The sequence below is a fragment of the Cajanus cajan genome, chromosome 10 (genome assembly GCF_000230855.2).
Source record: "Cajanus cajan strain Asha chromosome 10, NIPB_CcT2T_4, whole genome shotgun sequence".
Taxonomy (NCBI): Eukaryota; Viridiplantae; Streptophyta; class Magnoliopsida; order Fabales; family Fabaceae; genus Cajanus; species Cajanus cajan.
In genome coordinates, this window is record NC_138526.1 from 16,280,329 (window position 1) to 16,291,560 (window position 11,232).

General features: G+C 34.6%; 1 long non-coding RNA gene across 1 annotated transcript; it reads right to left on the reverse strand.

Moving 5' to 3' along the window:
* Positions 1-3,109: 3,109 nt before the first annotated feature.
* On the reverse strand, positions 3,110-3,798 carry LOC109794346 (uncharacterized). Its single transcript, XR_002239443.3, has 2 exons — positions 3,656-3,798; positions 3,110-3,422 (listed from the first exon to the last, which is right to left on the reverse strand). It is a non-coding gene; the product is annotated as an uncharacterized LOC109794346 (long non-coding RNA).
* Positions 3,799-11,232: the final 7,434 nt, after the last annotated feature.

The window sequence follows — 11,232 nt, forward strand, 5'->3', positions numbered from 1 at the left end:
TTGGAGTTGTTTACAACGGTGTCGCTATGGCCCATAGCGAAACCCATGACCCGTTACCTCTTTTTTTTTGTTTAGGTTGGGCTGGAATGAGCCACACCAGTGTTGCTATAGGCTAGATCAGCACAGTTGATGGCCTAACAAAAATAATGTAGCCCATAGCGACACTGTGTAAGAAAAAAAAATAGAAATATAAAATAAAAATAATAAACTGAATTAATTTTAAAAATAATTTTTTTATATTACCAATTAAATATTAATTTCTATTTATAAACTTATTTTTTCTGTAATTTGTTTACTTTATATATATTTTTTTCCTTTAAATATTTATATTACGAATTAAATATGTATTTAAATATTTACAACAGTGGCGCTATAGCCTATAGCAACACAGTGTCGCTATAGGCCATAGCGCCACCATTGTTCACCTTTTTTTTTAAATTATTTACTTAATTTCTTTTTTTTTTCTAGATTTTAATTTATTTTATTAAGTTCTTAAAATTTATATTTATTTATTTATCTTTTCTGTATTTTCTTTATGTTATATATATATATATATATATTTTTTTTTTATTTATTTATTTGTATTTTAATTTATAAATCTATATATAATATTTATCTTTTCTGTATTTTCTTTATATTTTTTTTATATTTTTTTCCCTTTTTATGTATTTTATTTTTTTAATTTGTGGCGCCACTTTTACTGTTTACCTAGAACGGGCCGTTCCAAAATTAGAACGACCAGTTCCAAACCAATTTTTAATTCCTAAAGGCGTGTTCTGGAACTGGCCATTCCAAGGCCGCTCCAGATTCAAAAAAATGTTAAAATTTCTATTCTGGAACGGCCCGTTCTTAGCCCGTTTTCATTTCAAAAAAATAACTCTATGTCTTTAAGCAGAACGACCCGTTCTACTTTCGGAATGGGTCGTTCCACTTACAACATTTGCCCAGGCTGGACCCCAAAAGCGAAAAAAAAATATAAAAACAACTCAGAATTCGGTTCCCCGCGAACCGAATTCTGAGAAGAAAAAAAAAAAAATATTGAAGGTCAGAATTCGATTCCCGGAGAACCGAATTCTGACCATAAATAGTAAACCGTTCTACTCTAGTAAATAAACTTGCACAGGTGTCATTTTTGTTTTTTTTTTTCTTTTAAAAAATATTATTTCTGTAAAATTTTCGCATAGTTTTTGCATTACATATGTTGTGTTTCTCAAAGGAAAATTCCTTTTTCATAAATATATAATATGTCAATCAAAAATGATACATCCTTCAAAGTAACTTCCGAAAAGCATTTCAAAAATTAAAATATTAATTTAAATGATAAAATATTAAATTAAATAATTATTTTATAATAAATTTATTAAAAAATATTAATAAAATATTATTTGAAAGGCCTCTATTTTCGGAGGAGGCTGTAGCAGTTTTCTATGTCAATACATCATAATCATTGACATTGATAGGTGTACAAGTTTGAATTTTAAGGGACAGTTCAGTCACCAAAACGATGGGTGGCGGTGAATCGGTGATAGTGGATAACAACTTTGCTTGACCGGCATCCCGTAATGACTATAAGGAAATGATGAATTGTACCATAGAATGTTTCGAAATCATTAAAATACTAATTTAAATTATAAAATATTAAATTAAATAAATATTTCATAATAAATTTAGTAAAAAAATATTAATATTTTAATATTTTGGACAATTATTTGGACGTGTATTTGGAGGCCGTAGCATTCTTCTAACTAATAGAACTAATTAATTAAGAGGAGGAATTTATTTATTATAAGAATAAATTTATCTAAACTTACTCCATTTAATAATTTATTTTTTTATATTAAATTTTAATAATTTAATTTTTGAATTTAAAGTTCTTAATACATATATTAATTCTATAAATTTTTAAAAAAAATTAAAAATTATTTAATATTTGAATTAATAAAATGAAATATCAAATAATTTTTAAATTTTTAAAAATTTGTAGATTTGATTTATATATGCATTAAGAACTTTAAATTCAATGATTAAATCGTTAAAATTTAATGTAAAACATTAATTATTAAACGAAGTAAGTCTAGATAAACTTACTTTTAAAATACACGGATCCCTCTTAACTAATTAAGATGTACTATTTAATTTAAATTCAACAATTTCTTTTAATTTATATATATTAATAACTTTAAATTCAAAAATTAAATTTTTAAAATTTAATATAAAATATGAGTTATTAAATAAAGTAAGTCCAGATAAATTTCTTTTTTATTTCTTATCTTTAACTAATTAAGATGTACTGTTTCAAATTTAAATAAAGAGGTAGAAAAGTGGGCCCATATCTATTTGAAGTTTTGACTTTTGAGCCTTAAATGACAGCTGTTCCCGAGTGAGCAAGCTACTTGCTGGGAAGCTGCCTTTTCTTACGGGTTTTGCGGGTCATTCGTTTATACAAATCTTAAAATATATTCAATAACTAAAATTACATAGGATTCAACTATAGATCTGTAGCAAGGACTTTATGTTTTAAGATTACTATTAATTATTAAACTTTCAGAAAATATTAATCTTGAAATATAATTCTAAAACACCTTATTCATCTCACATATTAGCGGAAATCAAACCCACAAGATCTATGCATATTTGTGGTAAATTTTCTTCTAATTAAAACCACTAGTAGTTTTAACTTTTATGCACATTTTATTTTTATTAATTAAAAATTATTTTTAACACATAAGAATCAAATTTAACAATAACAGATCGACCCTCTTATATAATTTTGGTAATTTAATTAAAATCACTAAAAACATAACCGCAAAAAGAAAGATAATTATCCTTTTATTCTTCTCTTTCTTTTTTCTTTCAAGCCAAAACATTCACTCGATTTTTCACTTATCCTCTTTCATATGTCCATTCATTTTGTTTCAATACCTCTTACCAAACAAAAACAGACAATTAATCTCTTCTCGATCTCATTCTCATGTGTGGTCTCGAATACTTTGCAAGTAACAACAAGAATGTGGGTGGATACATTCCATTGGATGGGTGTAACAAGTTGAAGCTAATTAATGATGGTACCTAACGAAAATGGCTATGGTGGACCAACACCAAAAGAAAATTTTGTCAAATTAACACGGTACAGTTATATTTATTAATATAATTAATAACATACAAAGGATGTGGTAATTCCAAAACACACAAATATAACATAGTAATACATATGCATCAATATCTGCTTCTCCACAGCAAGTTTTTTCCTTGAAACCCTAGGGTTGTGCTTCAGTATGGTTTCATTATTTTATGGTATTGATCAACTTGCTTTAGCCACCATAATTAATTGGTTCCTCACAGTCCTCGTGGACGAATTATAGGATTAGCATAAGTGTGCTTTGTTGGACTTGGATCACAAGCAGAAAGAAGGAGGCGTCCCGCTTCATTAAAGGTTCCCATGCATACAACATTATTGGAACTATAATCAGTGACCCATGTAAAAAATTCATACAAAATAATACAAATTATGGAATTAAATAATTTTAGTAAGGAAAAAAAAACACAATTGAGACGTGAAGCAAACTTTCTTGATTCTTGCTACATCAGAGAGACTATTAATTGGTTAAATTTGAAAGATCTAACAAGTTATTGTAGAGATGGTTAGGTCACTTACGTGCTTTGTGAGGCTCTGATAGTTGCCTTGCTGTTGCGAGATTCATCGATAAGAGAAACACAAATAACAAGACTATGTTTAAGACAAGATTCTTAAAGTAACCCATCTTAAATGGAGAAAAAAGTATATGGGAATTGAATGGAAAGTAGGATATATATACACACATGTACAATATACATAAAGAGAGTAAGAGAGATGAATCGCTATCAAGAAAAGACCTATAGTATACTATTGTAGCAAGTGTCAAATTTTATCCTCAGAATTATATAAAATTAATTTCATTAATTATTATTGAAAAACAACTATGACTTGGACTATGTCTTCGACAGTAATGGACGACCGAGTCAATGCATTCAATTTGGAAAACTAACACATGTCCATGATAAATTACTCACCGTGAGAAAATTAGTTTAAAGTTTTTATACAAAAATTATGAATAATAATAATAATAATAATAATAAATATATTACTTTTAGATCTAATAATTTTATTAAGTTAAATTTTTTTAATTTTATTTATTTTAATTTTTAGTCTCTATAATTTAAAATATTTTTTTAACCTTATATTTATCTTTTTAGTTCTTATAATTTAAGATAATTTCTTTTAGTCTTTATATTTAATTTCTTTTTAATCTTTTTATTTTCTATTGTTAAATTTGTTTTAACCTTATCTATTTTGTATTGATGTAAAAGAAACTTTTAATTCTGTGAGGATAAAAAAAGGTATCTCCACACTCAATGTTGTAAGTAAAAATATAAAAGATACACGAAAAAATCAATTAAAAAAACTAGTTAACATTAGATTCAAAAATAAGAATATCATTTATTTTGAAATATTTTTGAAATGTTACAACTGTAACTATTGTGGGATAGAAGAAATACTTCTGTCCTGTTATTTTAGAAGCAAAGTAAAATTATAAATTGGAAAACTGAACCTTTTCTTAAGGAATGCAAAAGGCCAGCTAAGAGAGTTAGGTACAAAACCTCCTATACAGCCAAAAGACATAACGCGCGTCTGTCCACACCTTCCCAAGTGGCTAACAAAAAAGTGGCACCAAATATTATTTTTTATCTACAACTTTCAAAACATTGAAAATTAAATTTTGAAGATTATTCGATTAGTGAATGCAGAATGGACAGCATGGCGAGGTCCCGGTGAAGCAACACTTGACACTAGTACAAAAGACCCTTTTTACGTCGAGTATTTGAAGCTTTTTACGTCGAAAAAGATTCCGACGTTAGTCACCTAGAAAAGACAACGTAAATTTACGTCGGAGATACCTTTAGCTCGACGTAAAAAAGGGCTTTGAAAGGGGAAAACTGACGCGTCAATTTACGTCGGACTATACCCTGTCCGACGTAAATTTATGTCGGTCTGTGCTAGGCCCGACGTAAATTTACGTCGAACAAGGTATAGTCCGACGTAAATTGACGCATTTTTTTTTAAATTTTGGTTGTTTATTGATATACCCAAAACCTGCATATATAGTCCATAATATAAAACTTAAACCAGGCAGTCCAAAATATAAAACCTAAACCAGACAGTCTAGAATAGAAATTTAAATTATATTTCAAAATTGAATGACAAAGAAAATAATATATAAATGTTAAAAAACATAAATTATAACAATGTAAATCCTATAATCCTAAAAAAGCTATAAAACATATGTTTGTCAATGCTATCAAACTAGAAACATAATATCTAACTAACTAAACTTAGAAATCTAACTAATATATACTTTGAAGAAAAAAAGTTGCCCATTGTTCTCTTATCTTGATGATCTCATCTTCGGGCAATGGAGATGGATCTTGAAAGACCTGAAACATTAATTTAAGTGTCATTAATATGCAATGTTAATTATCCTAAAGGTAAATATACTTAAATAAATTTTGATATGAATTACCTGCGCCCAAGAATCAGTAATACCCGTAGAAACTATGGCTCTCATCCAATACATGATGTAATAGCCACATTCAAACGAGTCTTGTTGCTTATTACACTAAAATGAGAAACAAATAACTATTATTTACAAAGTCAATAAATTTAAATATTATTGCCTATATTAATTAATTTGCTAACCTTAGGGTATATGAAGTGCAATGTCTTTGATGATCTGCTTCTTCGACTTAAAATATTAGTACCAAACACGATTCTAATTAAGTGAAATAAAATTAGATGTTAGCCAATATATATAATTACAGTTTTAAAAGATAATGAAAAATTTTAGTTACCCTTGTAATTGACATTTGATTTCGTGGCTTGGTTTTCGATGTAGTGAACAAAACCACACCACGGTGTATTTCTTAGGAATGATTACCATTAACTACCAATGAGACCTACATTGTATGACAAACAAATTAGGTATAAAATTACCATGATTAAAAAACCAATTAAAAAACTAACCCGTCAATGTATGGAGCGATGTATATATCTCTTCCTGATTCACTCATCCATGTTTGCATATATTGTTGGATGTGGACCTGAGTGTTTCCTGATTTTTGGATGGATTAAGGCTCAATAAATCCATATACTTGTGCTTGTGCTTGCTCCACACTCAATTTGTCCATGTACCTAACACAAATAATTATTATAAGTTAAATGTAATTATTGTAAATTTAGACTCATAAAAGAAAATATGACTTACATGGCCCACAACTGTATGATAGATATATTTAACATGGAGTTTCCCCCAACAATCTCTAATGCATCAGGCAGGGATATGTACAGTGGAACATCAGAGCTATCAACTCCAAAAACTCTAATGTCCCACTGTAATTGAATTGGTTTCTTCTTTAATCGTGGTAATATGGATAGAAGCCTGGATATGGGATCATCCTCAGCTTCTGCGATATTAGCATGATCAACATGAGGTTCTCTCATGACCTCCTTACCACGATTAATAAAATCCTAAAGAAATAATCAAAATTAGTTAAACAATAATAGAATTATAAGAATATAAAAGAGTAATAATAGTATTACCTTTGCCCGTGTTGAAAGCGGCATGACCAAACGCTTTGGCCAAGCTAAGAATGTGCTGGTTGCCTGCCCCACTAGTTGAACCTCTGTATTGGGTAAAGGCACTGGAGCAGCAGCATCTTGAACTTGGTCAACCACAACCCGTGTCCAGTCTGGCTGTAGAGGGACACCATGGATGGTTGAGCCACCCTCAAATACTCGGCCAATAACCACTAACCGTGGGGGGTCATCCTTGTCGCCACCGGCCCGAAACGGGCTTTCGGCATTCGCGAAGGATGGTTGGACTCGTTTATTTGTTTAAAAATAGTGGATTGCTAGAATGACTTATTCTCAAACTGAGACCTCGTCAAACGAGCAATTTTATTAAAAGGCTCACTAATCCATATTAATCCCAAGCGGGACCCTCCATGGATTAGAGGTTTTCATAAAAGGAGGGTTCGTGGAGTCGCCACCAATGTTTTACTCAAAACATTGGAAAAAGGGATAAGGCAATTGATTTAAAAATCAACTTTGGCCATTACAACCAGAGTTGGGTAAGGGAGTCGGTTACGCGTGGGGAAGGTGTTAGCACCCCACGGCGCCCCTTTCGGGTTCCCTATGACAGATTATTTTTAAAAGAACAGTATAAAATTACTAAATTACCCCTATTTATTCTAAACAATTATGAATTGACTATCTACATGATGACAGTTTAAATGTGCACACAGAAAGCAGTAAAAGGAAGGATTGAAGGGAAACCTCTTGAAGCGTGCTTTTTATAAAAATGAACTGGGAAGCGTTTTGGCGTTCCCTCGCTCTACAAGCCCGCTCCTCGCTCTCCTAGAACAAAATTTTAACTAAGGGAATCAAAAAGATTTCCCCTCGACTAGGTTCGATCCTCAAGCAAAATGGCTCGGGGCTCAAGAACTTCGTCGGATTAACTCTCCGAGTGATTTCTAGGGCAGAACACTGCTCAAAAACCCCAGAATACTCAAGGAGAGGGTTCAAACTATGTTGAAAAGTGTGGAATGACGTCCAATTGACGTCATATTTATAGGGAATAGGCGCAGTACGGCCTACAGGGCCAATACGGCCGTATTGAAATTTTTGAACTTCAATACGGTCGTATTGGAGTTCAATACGGTCGTATTGAAAGTCAGAAATTTCAATACGCCCGTATTGAGTTCGCAGCGGTCGTATTGAAGTGTCAATACGGTCGTACTGACTTCAGTATGGCCGTATTGAAGCTTCAATACGGCCGTATTGAGTTCAGTACGGCCGTATTGGGCTTTTTCCCTCCACTTCTTTATTTTGAGCTATTCTAAGACCTCTGGACCTACAGAGAACCCTCCTAGGGCCTTCGAGGAGTCCTTCTGGCTGATTATCCTTCAGTCTTCGAGAGTCTTCAAGCTTTATTTCCGACCCGGGCAATTTTAGGGGTCTACAGCTGCCCCCCCTTTACTTAGTCGGACGGCCTTTTGGTGTATCGGCTGACAAGTAAAGGAGTTGACCCAATTGTCCGGGTATTGCGCCGACCTTCTGACTTGTAGCGTCTTCCGGTGGAAAAATGTTGAGTAGCCTCTCCAGGTGGGTGCATACCTCGGCGCTTCTGACAACCTCGGTAGCTAACACCAACGTGCCTCTGACGACGCTGATGGCTGAGTATTGTCTCTCCAGACCTTGAGTATTGTCTCTCCAGACCTTGAGTACTGTCTCTCCAAACCTTGAGTACTGTCTCTCCAGACCTTGAGTACCGTCTTTCCAGACTTTGTTTGAGTACCGTCTCTCCAGACTTTGTTCGAGTACCGTCTCTCCAGACCTTGTTTGAGTACCGTCTCTCCAGACTTTGAGTACTGTCTCTCCAGACTTTGTTTGAGTACCGTCTCTCCAGACTTTGTTCGAGTACCGTCTCTCCAGACCTTGTTTGAGTACCGTCTCTCCAGACTTTGAGTACTGTCTCTCCAGACTTTGAGTACTGTCTCTCCAGACTTTGTTTGAGTACCGTCTCTCCAGACTTTGTTTGAGTACTGTCTCTCCAGACTTCGAGTACTGTCTCTCCAGACTCTGAGTATCGTCTCTCCAGACTCTGAGTATCGTCTCTCCAGACTTCGAGTATCGTCTCTCCAGACTCTGAGTACTGTCTCTCCAGACTTGTGCATACCTCGGTGCTCTCGACAACTGGGTAGCTGAGTATTGCCTTTTAGGCTTTGAGATGATTTTGTCTCCACAGTCCACGATGCTGCTTCGACGGTTTGATTTTGATTTTGGTGCCACTGAGGGCTGGATAATGCAGGGATCCGTCTAGGGGATGTGCAGTCATTCACAGGTTCCTGTGCCCCAACTTGCATTGCATTGTTGGTACCCATGGGGAATTTTTGACTCCTTGGGGTGTAGACACAGATGCTCTTTCTCTCTGAGTTGAGCGATGCCTTATGTTTGGCTGACGTCCTTTGACGTTGGTGGAGTATCCCGGTTCATCCTTATTCGGGTATCTCTTTTTGATTTTCTGATTTTTGCCTCTGTGTAGGCTGTTATCCGCTGGGGGATTTCGTCGTTGATTTTGATTAGCCTCTTCTGTTAGGCGTATCGGCTTGACGTTCGATGTTTGGCTAAGAGCCGGATTCCGCTTGGGGAATATTTATTGATATTTTTGATTTTCTTCTCCTTTTTGCAGGGATGCCTCTTGAGTAGGCGATTGGGGATATGGGGATCTTATTGTATCCCAGAGTATTATTTAGGAAGCCTCTGCAGGCTTAGCCTCACTTAGCGCTTTGAGTCGGAGAGCTATCTTCCACTGAGGAAGTGTTAAGTCCTTTGACTTGTATATACTGTTTGGATGATCGCACTTCCATTGGGGATTGCGTCGATTTTGCTTTGATAGCTCTCGCTGGGGATTTTTCCGTGAGCTTGAGCTGAGGTTCCCTCTGGGGAGTATTATTTCTGCGAGCCTCTCCAGGCTCAGTTATTCTGCATACTGTGGAGGATGTGGAGTATTATTTTGGTAAGCCTCTCCAGGCTTAGTTATTTGGTACAAATTGTTTGTTGGATTTTCTATATCCTTGCCTTTTTTATTTTCGGCTTTTTCTGTATTTTGCCTTTTCTTCTGATTTTGGCTTTTTCTGTATTTTGCCTTTTTTATGTTTTTGGCTTTTGCTGTACAGAAATTAAAAGTGTTAAAGAAATTAGATTTATGAGAGAGTATTATTTCGGCAAGCCTCTCCAGGCTCAGTTATTTTGTAGGAGTATTATTTCGGCAAGCCTCTCCAGGCTCAATTATTCTGTGGGAGTATTGTTTCGGCAAGCCTCTCCAGGCTCAATTATTCTGTGGGAGTATTGTTTCGGCAAGCCTCTCCAGGCTCAATTATTCTGTACGAGTATTATTTCGGCAAGCCTCTCCAGGCTCAATTATTCTGAGAGTATTATTTCGGCGAGCCTCTCCAGGCTCAGTTATTCTGTATGATGCTGTTGATTTTCTGAATCTTTGTATTTTGCTTGCTGCTGTCATACACAAGCAATTTTCTATTTTTCTATTTTATGCGGTTGCCTCATGATAAGGTCTTTGAATGTGCAACTAATGTGTGTGTGATGCACAAATGCAATACAATTTTTTATTTTTGTTCATTTATTTAGAAAAGTGAGTGGCTCTCCCTATCCTCCTCTTCTTGGAGGACTTTCTGTCATTTGACGCGAGGGAGTATTTTTGTGAGCCTTTATGCAGGAGATTATGGATTTTACAGGAACCCCTCCAATTTTCTTTTATTGACCGATTATTAATGGAATTTCGTACAATTTTTATGAAAAACCAATTCAGAGGCATAATCACATGGTCAAGAAAGAAAAGAAACAAATGGATATTTTTATTGATATTCACAAGTGTTTTTACAGAAAGATATACAGAAGGAAATTTCTGAAGAATGGCTGGCCAAGGTAGGCTATATACATTGGGCTTAACAATTATATCTGTAATTGTTGCTCTTTACGTTCCCTTAATTGCTTCGGCCTGAGCCAGGAGTATAGATACTGCAAGACGCTTGCTTCTAGAAGATTATCACTTGAACCGCCTTTCGGTTTTCGGTTCAAGTGATCGTTGCTTGCTTTGTTTTTATATCTTATTCTTTTGTCCCTAACTTTTGCTTAGGACGTATCCTAACGGGGTAAATTTGCCTTTGTTTTGCCTAGTACCCTTGTACTGGCAGGCTTTTTATTTTGCCCTAACTTTTGCCTAGGATGCCCTTTTTGGGTTTTCATCCTAGCGGGCCTATGCAAGCAACGTCTTCAAGCATAGTACTTCTTTACCACGTCAGTGTTGACTGGGTATCGAAGTTATTCTCCATTCGTGTCTGTGAGGATTAATGCTCCTGCTGAGAAGACTCGTTTTATCACTTATGGTCCTCCGTGATTTGGGGCACACTTTCCGATTTTGTCCTTTTGAGTTGGTAGTAATTTCTTCATTACCAACTCTCCCTCATGGTAGACTCGAGGGTGGACTTTCTTGTCAAGAGCCTTTTTGATCTTCCTTTGATAGGCTTGACCATGGCATATGGCGTTCAGCCGTTTCTCTTGGATAAGGTTCAACCGGTCGTATCGGCTTTGAACCCTTTCTGCCTCGGAAAGTTTTGCTT